The 14,922-nt window shown below is 38.6% G+C and overlaps 1 protein-coding gene across 4 annotated transcripts in view; it reads right to left on the bottom strand.

Annotated features, from left to right (window-relative positions):
• LOC107590640 (synaptotagmin-1-like) overlaps nucleotides 1–14,128 on the bottom strand; it is a 237,901-nt gene extending 223,773 nt beyond the window's left edge. For all 4 annotated transcript variants that reach the window (XM_016279544.1, XM_016279534.1, XM_016279553.1 and 1 more), the window contains exon 1: nucleotides 13,862–14,128. The gene's annotated coding sequence lies outside the window, so the exon portion shown is untranslated. The remainder of the gene's footprint in view (nucleotides 1–13,861) is intronic.
• Between the last annotated feature and the right edge of the window lie 794 nt (nucleotides 14,129–14,922).

The following is a 14,922-nucleotide window of genomic DNA, read 5'->3' as shown; positions in this document are numbered from 1 at the left end:
GAGAGCATTGCTGCCACACAGATCTTATATAAACATGCGATTTGCCAGTTGCCAGTTGTTTACCTTCATAGACATAACCGACTTTTTATGTAACTCGTGTGTTTTTAAACATACATTTCTGTGTATATAACAGTTTAAGTGCAATAAGACATGAAAGAGAATGGGATTTGTTTAAAAAAGAGATTGGTTTAGTACTCGCATGCCGTGTGACAGCCGCTTTCTGTGCACGTGATTCGGATGTGTGCGAAAACCATATATCAGAAGTTTAAAGTAATATGATTTAAATACATGATTTCAGCGCAATAGACTTGATAATCCAAACCAAACAGATGCTTTTCAGCAGAGTTTTTGAGGTATGAGCTGTAAAGGCACAGCACTATTCTGGAAAAAGAGGTGGGGAGCAGCAGCTCATTTGCATTTAAAGAGACATACACGAAAACAGCGTGTTTCTGCTTCCACTCAAAATAGGCAATTTCAAAATGATATAATACATTTTATGTAAGGTATTTTGAGCAGAAACTTCACAGACACATTCTAGGGACACCTGAGACTTACATTACATATTGCAAAAAGGGGCATAATAGGTCTCCTTTAATAAAAATATGAAAATACTGTCATACTTTCAATGGATGAAGCAGCATTTTTAAGAATCAATATGCCACTTTAAAAAAAATAAAAAACAATTGTCAAAGAGCACCAAAAAAATGCCATACAGATTTCTGTTATTGACAGACATTATGACAGACAGATTTTTTTAAAGATTAAAAATAGAGATCAGATATATTTCACTCTCCCCATCACAAGGGTCTCAATCTGAGTGCCCATGTGGACTCAGTGGAGCATAGTAGGGGGGATTCACCACTGTAATAAAAGACAGTGGGATCTGTTCAATATAAGGGCAAAAGCAATAACTAGTCCACACTAGAGGGAAACTACAGCTCCTTCAATCACCTGCACCCACACACACTTTTTTGTTTAACTCATGTTTCTGATTACAGTTAAAGAGAGAGTTTGCACATAGTGTTTCCTGCACTACTTTTCTAAATCTCCAGCGCCACAGCAAAATAAATTATATTTGACCAGAGTTGTGCTCTTCTGAATCGAATGTGATGAGATAGAAAGACTGCATACTGTGAAATAATGTCAAGACAACACGTCTTTCTATTGCATTGTCTTCACTGGCTAAGCTCAAAAACGATCATGCAGTGCTACCAGTACAGCCCATTTCACAAAGAAATTAGCCATTTCTTTTAACAATTTAGTCAAAATAGTCACAAAATATTTTTTTCAGTGTATTGAATTTTTAGTTTACTTTTTTTTTTATTATTTATTTACGCTCAATCTTGGCTAAGATATCTGTACCCTTCATATTTACATCTGCTTCTATTTATTTCTGTATTATGTATGTATTTAGGTTTCTCAATTGTGGTCAGGGATTGTCACACTTGAAAAAAAGTACCCATAAAACGTAATTACCGTTCTCGAAAGATCATTAAATTAAACAGTGCTATAAGACCCTTAGCTATTGTAACATGCTCGTTGTAACATGCATTGATGCATCCTGTGATACTGTAATTTACCCGTAATGGCACATGAGTGGCGAGTAAACTGTAGCACAGCAGAATTTTTTCTTGCTCTCTTCTTTCCTCCCTTATTAGATTCATAAAACATTAAAAATGTCCTCCAGGCCACCTTTGTGGCAGAGTCTGCCCTTTAGTAATAATTAATCCCCCCTGACTCCGACACCCTCACCTTTAAGCAGTGGTGTGGGAGTAGGGGGCATTAGTGGGGTGCTAGAGCACACAGCTGGGCATCTATATGGGCATGGGTTTATCTGTAGTAATGTTTGACATGTGACATGTAGAGTGCTAAAATCAGTTACTGTGTGAAGGATGTCATCTTGTAGCAGGAATATCAGGACCTGAAAATGTGGGAGGCAATCTCCTTCATAACCTTCTCTCAAGGAAAAAAAAACAATTCTCCTTTCAACAATCACACCTCCCAATTGTCCCAAACACTTCTGAGATCTTGGGACGAGAAAGCAGATTGTGTGAACAATATTGTATATTTAATAAATGAAAGTGTGGTGACATGTGAAATTAAAGGGAAATTCTGCATTGTGATTTGTGGATTTTCCCTCCATTTGTGGGTGGTGACACCTGAAAGACAAATTGATGATTCATAGCCCTGTTTTCACCCAAATGAAATACTGATGCTTATTAGCTGTGACTTCTGTGAAAGCATTCAATTATTCTTAATTGTCACTAGAGCGTATTCATGCTGAATTGTTGTGGCTAAAATTGAGGTGAGACAAGCCAAGCAGAAAGAGAATTTATTAAGCTCTTCTTAAATGGCTGTCTGTCATTGGTTTTTACATTCTTCATGAATTCATCTTGTTAAATTTTGCCAAAGGAGGTGACCTAATTTTGCATACAGTGTGACTGCTCTGCTTTTTGGTTGCATCAAATGTTTGCAACGAATTAGAGTAAACCAAGCTTAGTGTTTTTAAATGTAGGAGTAATATTATTTCTAACTGTTACTTAGTATAATTATTAAATAGCATATTATTAACTAACTTTTATATAATCTCACCATTTTATAGTAAATACATATAGACATTCTTTAAAAAACAAAGACAAACATTGTTTAAATACAATATTGAATACAATAAGTATTTGGATTACTTCCATGTTTGTGGCCGAGCTACAGGCTATACCTTAAGGAGGATTTCTGTAAAGCCAAAATGCTTTTCCTCTCTGTTTTGATCAAGTCTGTATTGATCATGTAATCCTAGCATTATCAGTGTAGGTCCACTGCGATCAAGAAGGCCATATCCCTCTAAAACCAGGCAAAGACAAGGTGTTGCTTGACCAAGGGCATACAAGTAAACAAAATTGGACTGTAAATTTAATGTGCTGGTTTAGAGCAATTACTTATACCTCAATATAAATTAAAAAAGTAAATATTAAATATATAAAACAACTATTTAATTAATTCATGACATAGCTACAGACAGCATAGAATGAGCAAAGAGTTGTTCTCAAAGGATGTGTTCTTGTGTTCAAAAGACATCCAAATGAAACGGACACTTTTTTTTTTTTTGAAGTTTAAACTTGACATGGTGTCTTAAAAACATAGTGACACTATAAAAACTGCAAGAGATGATGCAGCAGTTTCATTAAAATCGTTAATGTGAATGACTCTTAAGTGGTATGCTGTGGGCCAGTAATAGGCTTATATTCAATTATATAATTATATAGAACATGCATATTGATTTATGTCTATATGATGTATTTTCAGTATTTTCACCACAACAATCTAACGTCTGTGAATTATTGTCATTTGGGGCTTTTCTATATGCGATTCATTTGATTAATTAATCAGCATACAGTGTAATTAATTTGATGACACTTTTTAATCAGCTGACAGCCATAATAAATATATATATATAGAAGTACTGAACTGCTATGGAGACTAGGAAGGGTACCATGGTTAATTCCAATAATTGTCTGTGCATTGTAGTCATTCAGGGCTCAAGGTGAGGCATCACCACTTGATTGCCCCCTTGTGCACTGATTAAAAAGAAGAACATAGCATCACTTCCGCTAACTATGTGCATATGTATCCTCCATGGTAACACAGGCGTAGCAAACGCTATGGAACGAGATCTGCTCACCACCATCTGTGTGTGTATGTGTGCATGTGCCAAGGCTGTGTTATGGAGTCAGAAGGCTGGCTACATTCTCTAAGGACCTCTCCTCCGTTGCTTAGCAATATGTGGAACAGTGAGCAGCCCCAATAAGGCAACTGCATCTACTGTATTTCCCTAGCAGAAATTTAGAGAGATTAAACAGAATTGAGCAATTTAGCATTCACATGATTAATATATTTGGTATGTTTTCTATATTTTGTGATATAAAAATCATATTTTAGGCTAATTTTAGCAAGTAAATTTACATTAGTGGTGGACTAGGCATATCACATTTAAGAATAAGTACTGCATATTCACATGCAATAATCTATTTATGGTACTTGGCATACAATTAACAGACATTAGATGGATGGATGGATGGACTGATCGGCTGGCCAGGGATCGGAATCGGCCGATTTTTCCTCATGATCGGCCCGTATCGGTGACCGGCCGGTCAGTCTCACTTCTTTCCAATTCCGAGCCGATCCGTTTTGTTACCAGCAACACAGGCAATAACAGCAGCCGCGCATTTTCGCTCTCTTCTCTCCGACGACCCCTTCTCTCTCACACACGTCTCGTTCGCTCCGGTTAAATAGTGCTTGTTTTGCGCATTATTTTAGTCATTCCCGCAGGTTTCGCGCTTACACCAAAAGCGCGCGCACCACCACTGATCTATATTAGTGGAGCACACAAACCGCGCTCAGTCTCAAACAGCTTGTGAGCCACAAATACCACAAGTCCTTGCTGCTTGTGATATGTATGACCCCTGCTGCTAGCCTGTACAAACACAGGCTTGTTTTTCTGTTATCTATCTCGGTCACTGCGTGAAGAATTACTTCCTTACTGTTGGTGTGGGTCCCAAAAAGACACTGCTAGGTTTTACTACTCAATCCAATGAATATAAATGGATACCACCTAATGGATATAAATGATAACATCTCCTTATGGCTTAGACTTTTTAATCTTGTCACTGGAAGATCACCTTCAATTTTCCATGTTTGTAATATATTATTGGTTTTGAATCTGTCCCATTTACTCAAACGCACAGTGAGTGTCGTTTCGATGGTGTCTGTGCCTGCTGTGGTGTAACGCAACGAGAACATACCGCTCCATTATTGCACACATTTATCATGGCTGCCCCAGACTCTTCACAGAGCATGTCAGTGATCCGTACACTTCCCTCGCCCAGGTATCGGCAGCCAACCAGCCAGCTGTCCAAGGTCAAATCATAATAGAGCCGCTATTTTTATCTTCTGTCTGCTATTACTCCTAACAACAGCGTGTTGGCCTCTGTAGACACGCACATATATGTACACACACGCTTGCATTTATTTCTCCACCTTCAATTTCAACACACAAGTGAACTGTGTAGGCGAATGACAAAAAAAAAAAAACTCATCCAGGTGACTGATCCTAATCTCACAGGCTGACATTAAAGACTTCCAGAGATAGCCTGCTGAGTGTAAGCGACAGTAGAAGGGATGGTTAACTCCACCTTTCGGCAGTACCAGACTTGTATCTCACCTCATTAATGGATATTTAACAAGGCTGATAATGCACAACGTTGCCCTTGGCAACTGCAGGGGGCGTGACATATTTGGGCCAACATCTGCCATCCCATATTGCCCTGAAAGGTAAAAATCATGTACCGTGTTGCTGTGTTTTTTTGGGAAACCTCTCGTGGGGCAATATTACATCTAAGACCCTTGGCAAAAACATCTCAAGCCAACAGTTTCTCTCAGGTGAAGAATAGTATCGATGGGATGAGACTTAAAGTAACAACTAACTTCATTTGTAGAGCAATTTAACCTCACATTTATGCATTATTGCACATTACAAGTCATCAGTCATAAGGAATCAGCACAACAAAAAAGTAAATGTTATTACAATAAAAAAGTCGTTAACTATGACTTTTGCTTCAAATTCCTAATTTGCGGCTTTTTAAAAGTTAGTACGGTAGTTGTTAAATTTAGGTATAAGTAGGATTAGGGATGTAGAATATGGTCATGCAGAATATGTGCTTTATAAGTACTAATAAACAGCCAATACAGTAGGTGGACAACCAGAGTGTGCTTTTTCCGCCGCGTCTGCAAAATGCATTTGCAGCTTTTGACCGCTGAGTGGCGCTTTAACCACAAGTTATCAAGTAAACGCTTCAAAGCGCATTTTCACAAATAGCCGTCAGCTTTGCCTTGCCGATCTGTTACATTTGACGGCTGCAGTTGGCAGAAAATTAAAGAAAAACACTGTAGTTAAAATATTTCATATTCACAGATGCAAATTTAGTACTTATGAAGTTATGTGCGTTTCTCATTTAGAACAAATTCAAGCAGGATAAATGTCAATGAGTCTGTGCTTATATTTACGCTAAGCTAAGTATTACACCAGGGCTGTCCAAACTCGGTCCTGGAGGGCCGGTGTCCTGCAGAGTTTAGCTCCAACCCTCATTAAACACACCTGAACCAGCTAATCAAGCTCTTACTAGGCATTGGAACTTCCAGTCAGGTGTGTTGAAGCAAGTTGGAGCTAAACTGTGCAGGACACCAGCCCTCCAGGACCGAATTTGGACAGCCCTGTATTACACCATATTTTAGATTTGAAACATTTAACAAGTGTGCAACACTATTTATTTAATATGAATCATGTGTTATATTACCTTAAAGAAATGGTTGTTTACTTTGCATGGGAGCATTAAAAGTGGAAGCGGTCGCTGTGATTTTGCCAAGTCCTGGATCAACATAACTGTCCAAAAATATAGACATAACCCAATCCCTACCCCTATACCTAACCCTACCCATAATTTATTCCTAAAAACAGTGTGAAATTATAGCTGATTAACAAGGGTGTAGAAGCACCTAACCCTGATTGTAAGCCTAAAACAGATATTTCCTGAAAAGTTATCCCTCAATTCTGACTAGTTGATAGGAATTTTGTTCCAGGATCAACAAGGATGTTGATCCAGGAACATGTTGTACTTGGTGAAATCACTGTCACCAAGTGGTAGCCTAGGCTACATACATTAATTAATATGCTAAATGTCAATATTCTCACATTATTTAATATTTGTCAAAAATACATTTTTAATTTATATTTTAAAATTCCTTTAATAAAACAGCATGCATTTTTGTCGCACATAGGCCTACTTTGTTATTCGTTACCTGTCCTTTATTTTAACAGTGAACTAGGTGGGAAAAATATATCTGTTCACTTAAGAAATTGTTGCGTATTTTATAAATTATTTTCTTTATTTTAGTAAAACTTGAGATACTGTTTAATTTCGCTCCCATTATTTAGGCCTAACTAAAACAAGAAACTAATAAATTAAACCTGGTCATGGTTTAATCTATACTGTTGTGATCTGTTTCAGGCTTTCCGTATCATAACATTTTAGAAATGAATACATTCTAATAACATTTTAGAAACTGCATTCTCAACGAGAACATCGTGAAGATTTAGCCCAAGTCTGCACCCTGGTGCCATTTTGGAGAATATCCGCTGGACGTAAACAGTGCATGCTGTTCTGTGTCAGCTGCGTCACACGGATACGGTGTTTCTGTTCAGATCAAATCACAACAACGTAGGAAACGGATCCGGCATGACGCACCTTCCTATGTTTCTGGACTTGGGAACATTACAGTTGCGTTGCTGTCTATGGAGGGTCAGACAGCTCTCAGATTCCATCAAAAATATCTTAATTTGTGTTCCGAAGATGAACGAAGGTCTTACGAGTTTGAAAGGACATGAGGGTGAATAATTAATGACAGAATTTTCATTTTTGGGTGAACTAACCCTTTAATGCGTGTGCTTGAGCGCGGAATATAGCCCATATTAAGGCTCATTATGGATTATAGATGCTAATTTAATATAAACGTGCGATTAGTTGAATAATGACTTAAATGAACGACTTACTAGTAACTAGAAAAATCTTAAGTGGGGGGCAGCCCTATTAAATACCCTCTAGACATCTCTGTTAAAGTATTTAAAGCATTTTATACGAGTTTGCATATATTCTGCTTTCAGAACGGTCTGTAACAGAGAGATGACACATCCTTAACATTGATTTTCCCTCTGAAACACAAAAACGAAAATTTTAATAAAATTTATATTTTATGTTTTGTGAATGGTCAACCCTTCTCCATTCTGCAGATATTGTTGCTTCTGGTTTGTGCATTGTAAATCACAGAAAGTCTATACATATGTTGTCTCCCAAAAACTGGTGTCTTTTTTGTCACGTCATGTGATTTCCCAAATATAAAATATAAAATACGTTCATAGACGGATACTTTTCTGATGTCTGGACTCTAATTTCAGGGATTTAGAAAAATATAAAGAGATGGTTCAATATATAGATAATTAATTCATTCTATGAGAGTTTATATTTCGGGTTTTGACTGCGAATGTCATTCCGTAATGCTGGAACTGCCCAATAATGAAACTAAAAATGATTAGGCCTACATGAAGTCACGGGACAGTTTCTTATTACTGCAATATTTTTTACATTTGTATTGCCATAACGACTGCAGCGTTGCCGTGTACAATTAAAACAGTGCAAAAATGAAAATAGTACAAAGCAGCATATAAATTAAGAACAAAAGTTTTTGTCTCTCTGGCAGAGGTGCGTCTCTTTCGGCCAATTTCTCTTTCTCTCTTGCAGAGGCACCGCGTCTCTCCTGAGAAAAAAGACAAGAAAAAAAAAAACAAGCAAGACTGCATATTATATTATAGCCTATATAATACTCTGTATGCCGTTGCAAAAATTGCAAAAACCAAACGAGGCATTTATCCTACAACAGACACTTTGCCTAAACCTGCTCTGCAAGTTTGAAACGCTCACCAGACACTCTACACATGAACGAGCAAGCGATTCACACCTTTATTTCAACCCCCACAATGAAGCTATACAGAACTTTCCCCAAACCCCAACCTCCTCCAGCTGGATTGAATTCATTCACGCTTCTGGTTACTCAGTGTAAAATGGACATGCTCTATCTAAAAAAAAAAAAAATGTTGTAACATAAACCGGTGAACTGCAAAATACACACATCTAATAATTTTATATATTTTTAGTATAAAAATTTAAAAAAACACTGCAATCCGGGATTTGAACCTATGTCGCTGAAATCACTGACTAACCTTCTACCACTGGACTATGGATTAGCTTAAACCAACTTCCCTTTTCCATTACGTGTTTGCGCACGCAAGACAGTTGTACTCTTCATTCATCTCACTTCGCAATAATAAAAATAACAGTGGCATCATGCAGATAATTCTTGTGTGTTTATTATAGTGCAACGAAGCCGTGTTCAAATGCTGATCTTATATAGGCCTAATATATATATACATTTTCATATAAACTGGACTGCCAATGATAATAGCACCATTTACTCGTGACTTGAGTCGTTTCCTATGAACCAAAGCGCGTTCATACATTATTAACGTCTTACTGTCAACTATTAGCCCTTCATGGGTTCAGTCTTACATGTATTCTGTAGCTTATTGTGAATATAAACCATCAGTTTCGGGCACGGCAAAGCGAAACTGCACCTGCTTTTAGAGCTTTGCATTTCAGCCCGAGTTCGACGTGTCCCTGTTCACGGAGACCGAGACGGCAATCCAAGTGCATCCTGTTTGTTTTCTCTATTTTAAAAAAGCACAACGTTTTGATGATATTGTGAGTGCACACAAAAATAAGGGTAGACCATTTACAGTTCCAAATTAAGTATTAGTCTTATCTGTATGAGCAAAAATGACGGCTTACTTCAAGTTGTTTCCACTGTTATGAAGAACAAAATGCAAGTGATCGCGCTGGCGCCTCCAAGCATTAAGTGCGCTTCAGCTTCCAGTCTCTGCACAAACGCTTAGATACGCCTAACAGCACACTTTTATCTAGGTTAAATGTTTAAACTAACATTGTAACATGCTTTAAGTGTTTTATATCTATAGATTTTATTTTAAGCATGTTGTGATGATTTGAGAAGGCTAAATTGATCAAATGTGATCAACTCAGCTCTCTGCTGCTAACCGCTTGGTCGTCACTTAAAAAAAACAACTTGAATTTAACAAACAAAGAATGTTCCAAACATTTTTCTAAATTAATAAATAATGCAACAATAAGAAATATAACTTTGCAATTAAAAACAAGCTGAACTATTTTAATGGCTGCAACAGCAGCTGTGTAATTTTGAAGTGAGAGAGAGAAAAAAGACATACTGGTAAGCTGTCGGCCAAGGGCTGGCTATAGGGCCTAGGTTTGAGGCCCGTGCAGGACTCTACCTGATTTCTGCATTTGGAAATGAACGTTGTGAATCAGGGTTTTTTTCTGTTGTATTAAGTTGTAAAAAAAATGGTTTAAAGGGGTGGTTGATTGCGATTTCACTTTTTTAATGTTAGATTGTGTGTAATGTTGCTGTTTGATCATAAACAATATCTGCAAAGTTACGAAGCTGAAAGTTCAATGCAAACGAAGATATCGTCTTTTAAAATTCTGGCAGTTTAATGCCTACAAAAACGACTGGTAAGGGACTACAACGAGTTACTTCCTGGGTCCGTTACGTCAAGAACCCAGAATTTTACATAAACCCCGCCTCCGGGAACACGCAGCAAAGGGGGCGAGGCCATGCTGCGCTGCTTTAGAGAAGAGGAAGAGAAAACTACAGGTGCACGTAAAAATCTATTCATATATGAATCGCGATTCTGTCTTCTAACGATTCTAATGGATTCACAAGTTTCAAAATCAATGTTCTAAAGCAGCGGTTCTCAGTCCTGTTTCTGGCCTCGCCCTGCTCTCCACACGCTCTGCATCTCTCGCTCTCTCTCTCTCGCTCTCTCTCATTCAGATCATCAGCTCAGTGAATACACTTATTTCCACATACTATAGTTATGAGAAGCGTTATACATGGACGCGCGTGTGGTTGCCGAACTGTATTAAAGCTTTAATCAGAATAAAACCGTATATTAAAAGCTAACAGAAGCAGTAGCATTTACAAATAACAGTGTATCTAAAAGTATGAGACAACAACAAACAAAAATCTTAGGCCTACCATTAAAAGTCGTGCTTGCACAGTTTCTGCGCGATCCTCTTCAATAATATCCTCTGCGTCTCAATCGGGCTCAAATTGATAAGCAATATAGACGACGTCATTGTTTACAATACAACCGGAGCACATGCCGCTATGCTGAGGGGCGGGACGTTTAGACGCACGCTAGAGGCGGTTTAGCCAATCACAACACACTGGGCTAGCAAACCAATCAGAGCCCATCGTGTATTTCTGAGGGAGGGGCTTCATAAAAGCAGGAAATTATCAGTGCGTTCAGAGGAGAAGGGACAGAGAGGTGTGGAATAAAGGTAAATTATGTGAAAAATAATGAGTTTTTTAACAAACGAAGCATTAACACATGTTAGACTGCACACAGTAAACACAATCAAGCCTATAAAAAAAACAGTCAACCACCCCTTTAATTATTATTTAAAAGCGTTTTAATACAAAGGAACGATAAAAAGTTATAAATTTCTTAATTCATGGACATCATTTTCGGCATGTCATGGGCTCTGTATACGGGAATAAATGTGTTAAAAAAAGGCCAGATAACAAATATGTATGACCTGTTGAAATACACCAGCGAATTATTAAATGTAAGTTTCAAGCCTTTCATTTGTGACATTAATGTGACTATAGTGCCAAAATATGTGTTAGAACTAGGCCTAGCCTATAACACTCAACAATAAGCCACCTTTTCAATCGTTTTTATTTTTTTAAGGCATAATTCACACCTCCTTAAATGTAATCTAAACATTCCAAGTTAGTATCATACTTTTTGTAGGATTTCTAGGCGTTTTTCATGTCACAGTTTTAGGCTATTAATCTTGAGTTCTCATAACTTATTTTGTTCAAGGTTTTTATTTATTTATTTATTTTTATGGTGTGAGTCAGAGTAAATTGCGACGCGAATAGAGTCTCATGAATGTGCAGCCTTGTACTGAGGACCAATGGCCAAGGTCAGGATTGTTCGTTCAAAAACGTTAGCCTGTAGATTGAAATGAAAACCCCTTAATACAACGTAAGGAAATTGTGTAATTATAATGATTTTAATAATGGCTGTTTAATAACCATAACATGCAGTAAGAGCCTTTGTGTAAATTTAATTCTTTTTTTTATGCATTAGGCTGCAGCCTATGGCGTTTTGAAATTAACCCTCACTGTAAATGTTCTAATGATTTTAAAGGATGTTATAATGTTATATTATAATGTTATTGCTGTTTTATTTCGTTATTTGATCTCAGTTTACAAAACAAAATATCATAATTTCAGTCAGTTTGCAAACTTTTCCTTTGTGCCACCTGGTGGTAGTTTCATGAACAACTTTAACACGTGACTGACTTGCAGTTGCAGGCCCTGCGGTGGCGGTACATGTGGCGGTAATAGGCATTTTGGTTGTCCACCTACTGTATGTTAATAATAGACATACTAATAATCAACTAGTTAGTAGTGAGAACTGGTCCCTATACTAAAGGGTTACCAATAAATATATGCTATTATAATAAAACATAAATATATGAAATGCTATTATAATAATAAAAAATAATTGTTGTAATAAAATTATATAATAATTGTCGTCCATGGTTATCATTTTTTATTAAAAATAAATAAATTAAAATAAATATATAAAAAATTTGTGACAAAATCAACAAGTGTACAAAGTTTTTTTATTGTTGTTTACTTGTTTGTGTTTTCGTAGTGGTGGTCTTTTTTGATGAGATTTTGAACTTATTTCTATGGTATCACTTAGCAACTGTTTTACCGCGGCTTCTCAAGCACTAATGTATTCCAGAGGAGGATCTGTACAACTGAATTGGAAAAGCCAGAGGCTATAGTCGAGCAATCCCTGGTCCTCGCTCTCACTAGACGTGCATAGCAACGGCTGATCTGCCCAACAGAGATATGAGGTAATGACAGGCGCATTTCTTGATGTGGGCAGGAGCTATCCACAATGGACCAAGTCCTTCATAACATAGTGACTATAAGATATTTCAGCTTGTTATGCAATCCATCCTCAATCCAACAATTGCAAACAAAAGAAGAGCTTGAGTTGAGAAGGAAAGTCAAGTGTGGTTTGATAACAATCTTGAGGGACGACGCAAGGCGAACCTACTTTCTCTTTGGCTGCCACTCTAGGATGAAAGAGACAGCATCTGTCTCCAAATATACACTGGTGGTCGTGATTCCCAGAGCAGAACAAATAATGGTTTCTAGGTACGAAAGAAGCTCTTTACTGTGGGAATTATCTGCCATTCTGAAATTATTTCCTCCACTGGAAAAATTCTCCACTATCCACCGCCACAGATAAACCCATCTAACAAAAGACGTAGAGGGAGAAAAGACGAAGTGAGTGTTTATCAGATACAGAGAACTGTGGTGGGATTAGTTTCCCTGGGATGAATACAGCATCTCATCTTCCATCTCTCCTCCCTTCCAACCTCAGCTGTCCACCCGCACACACACTCCCACACACAAACCTACACATAAGAAAACACATCTCCAATCTCCAAACTGCGAATCATTTTCCCCTACTTGGATAAGCAGATCTCAGCTAAGCGTGGCTGCCATTCTGAAATTATTTCCTCCACTGGAAAAATTCTCCACTATCCACCGCCACAGATAAACCCATCACACATGAAACGTAGAGGGAGAAAAGACGAAGTGAGTGTTTATCAGATACAGAGAACTGTGGTGGGATTAGTTTCCCTGGGATGAATACAGCATCTCATCTTCCATCTCTCCTCCCTTCCAACCTCAGCTGTCCACCCGCACACACACTCCCACACACAAACCTACACATAAGAAAACACATCTCCAATCTCCAAACTGCGAATCATTTTCCCCTACTTGGATAAGCAGATCTCAGCTAAGCGTGGCAGTAGATGATGGGTTTCTCACAGGAACCATCCAACCAGTAAACTACCACCTTCCCCGTCTGGCCAGAAAGAGGAAGGAAATGGTGCCAAAAGCAGCGTTGGCGTGAAAACAAACGCCACGCTGTAGGGGCGGGCATTTATGATGGCACGCTCTACTCTGACCCAGTATAGGTCTCTCTCAGAATCGCAACCAATACGAAACAAACCAGCAACAGTCGAACACCTGCAACTTCAGAGAGGGAAATATGAGTGCCTACCTGTGTGTAGCGTGCTGTTATCTCCTGCTTCAGCTGGGAGGAAGTGAAGTACAGATCATATGCAAGAGACAGAGGGAGTCACAGAGAGATGGAGAGGAGGAGTCTTGTCTGGTAGAGGTGGAGAGAGTGGGAGAGAGAGAGCTGCTGTTGTCGCTATTCTCTGCTGAGCCTGCAGGGAGTAGTGTGCATGGTAATGGTGCTATCCCTGTTAAAAACCAGATCGTGCATGCATCCAGTCCTGAATTAGAGAGAGGGAGGGAGAGAGAAAGGGACTCTTGGCTGTTTAACCATGCACCGTCATGAGGCACTTCCTTCGGAATCCCTCCAGTGAGAGTGGCACAGCATCACTAAGTCCTTGGCTGCGATTGGCTACCGTGGATGATGATGCAGTCAGCAGGCGATGGTTCTGGCAGCAGTCAACTAAGATGACCCTCTCAGCTAGTATTAGCATCCTCACACATCCTAAGCAAAGGGTGGAGGCAGGGCAAGGACATTTACGAAACTTTCCTGGGAGCGTGTTCATGCACTTTAGGAGGTTGGAAGCTGGATGGTGTACGTGGCAAGTCCCGGCATGGTGCCTTGTATACGTTTGTGCATGCATGAAGACAAAGAAGTCTCAGAAGAACGTCTAGGTGTAGAGGTTGTGATTTCCCCAGAGAGCTCCATCAATAGCAAGGGTGGCTCACTGTCAGGGAAGGGCCGGTGCTAATTAATGGGATGAATTCTGAGTATCGTAACCTCCCATCTTGACAGAGGATGCATGTAGAGTGGCTATTATTCGCGCCGATGTTCATTAATTTCGAAATGGCCTGGATTTGGACTGCGGATATAGCTAAAAACGGTTCCCCACGGGTCGCCTGATGTCTCTTATGTGGACCCCACTGTTGCTGTGCTCAGAGCTCGACAATTTCACAGTGAAATGCCTCCACTTCAAAAGGCCAGCTTGTTGCATAAGAACAAAGATGTAAAAAGTAAGAAGGGTAAATGACTCATCTCTTTTGTTGAAAATTAAATGTCAGACTGTTTATGCTTGCAAGTGGTGGTTGTGAAATTCAAAATCT

This window comes from Sinocyclocheilus grahami, unplaced genomic scaffold (assembly GCF_001515645.1).
Source record: "Sinocyclocheilus grahami isolate Dianchi unplaced genomic scaffold, SAMN03320097.WGS_v1.1 scaffold8.1, whole genome shotgun sequence".
Classification (NCBI taxonomy): Eukaryota; Metazoa; Chordata; class Actinopteri; order Cypriniformes; family Cyprinidae; genus Sinocyclocheilus; species Sinocyclocheilus grahami.
This window is presented reverse-complemented; position numbering and strand designations above follow the sequence as displayed.